Source organism: Tupaia chinensis, unplaced genomic scaffold, assembly GCF_000334495.1.
Source record: "Tupaia chinensis unplaced genomic scaffold, TupChi_1.0 Scaffold000248_1, whole genome shotgun sequence".
Classification (NCBI taxonomy): domain Eukaryota; kingdom Metazoa; phylum Chordata; class Mammalia; order Scandentia; family Tupaiidae; genus Tupaia; species Tupaia belangeri.
Genome location: NW_006159726.1, coordinates 4,009,930 through 4,011,646, shown reverse-complemented (window position 1 = coordinate 4,011,646; position 1,717 = coordinate 4,009,930).

The window sequence follows — 1,717 nt, the reverse complement described above, 5'->3', positions numbered from 1 at the left end:
GTCCGGGTCGTCACCTCCGTGCCCAACAGCGAGCAAGCCGCGAATAGAGCTGGGGACAAAAGGTTCAGGCTTGCTCGCACGTTCTTCGGCAAGAGGTTGAGAACTCCAGCCGCTCCTTTCTTCTTTTGTAATTCCCAGTTTTTGCTGGGAAAAAAGGCAGGGAAAGGGTGCTAATGAATGGGAAAGCAAGAAGAGGTGGCGAGAGATTGTCACTCAAGACCGTGCTCGGCAGCGGATGCTTTTAGTGCCACCCTGCCATTCTTTAATGAAGATGAGGACCAGGAGAGACTGGTCGTCCAGGAAAAGGACCAAACAAAAACTGTCTAGGAAGGTGTGCAACAACAAACGGCGATCTAGATGTAGAGACAGCTGCTCCCGCGTTCTGCCCTAAACTTAACAAATATCTATCGCGTGCCTACTCCCACTAGAGACAGGTCAGGACTGCAGGGACAAACCGAGACTTTAAGCCCTTTTGTATATTGTCTCCAAACCCCCAGCACCTACTCCATTCTCCCATGTTCCCTATAAATGTTGGACTCGTCAAGACAAAAATACAATTAAAAGGAGTGGATCTACCACAGGGTCAGCCAGAGAGTGAGGTTCTGGGTGTTGCCGCGGTGCTAGGTTGCATTCAATATGAAGATTTCTGTTCAACTGAGCATGTGCAGAGTGAGCCAACGCCATCAGACAGGTAAATGCCTCAGTTGAAGACCAATAAAGAAAAATCTTTGTTCCTCCACACAACAGAAGTGCCCGATTAGTTCCTAAGTCAGCTTCCAGAAATCATCTAGTAAAATTATCAGTGCAGCAGATAAATAAATAAATACATAAATAAGGTATTTGCCAAAGTGGAGAGGGTGGAATGCAGAGTCATAGTCTATTTTCTCTTGAGAAACGTTTAGCGCAAACCTTTGACCACTCCCTGGAGAGACTGAGACATTTGTTTGTTCTGGATATAGGCACTAGAACGTTCTTTCAAACTAGATCAGAAGTATCTAATTAGTAATCACACAAGAAAGTTTTCTGCCTTTCCCAAAGACCCTGTGCACTTCCTAGAGAACGGGGCTTCAGAGCCTACAACGCATCACCTCCTTTGAGGGTCCAAAGGTTACAACCTGCTCTCCTCAGGTTGGCATGTCCACCTTAGGCTTCATTTCATTCTGCCCTGAAGTGCGATCCTCACAAGTCACTTTGTCAGCTTTGCTTTCTTTCTGCAGCCCCAGTTCGAACTATGCCAAGGCTGGGCAACTTCATTTTGAGGGTCATTATTTTCCACAGGAACCTATGCTCAGAAGTAGAAAAGGACAATTGCTGAGTAAAACAGAAAAAGAAAGTGGAGGTGAAAAAAGAAGATGACTGCAAAGACTAGGATGCTCGCTGCTCATGGAATCACAGCTGGTTTCCATCTGGAAAGAGCCTTAGAAGTCAGCTAGTCCAATTCTCTCATCCGCAGACGTGGGGGATGTGATGGTTGCTCTTCCGGGAGCCATCCCAATCCTCCAGCATAGAGTAGCAACAGTTCTGGGTTTGAGCTAGGATTGTAACTGCCTCAGTTGGAGAGGTGGGCTGTGATTCATTAAACAAATAAATGCAGCCCCCTTGCCACAGTGATTGGCCTAACTTCATCAGCTCTTGGTTCCCTGGTCACAGGCCTCAAATGGTTCAAAGCACTCCAATCAGCAAAAGATTAGGCCTTTTTCACCTAATCTGAATTGAC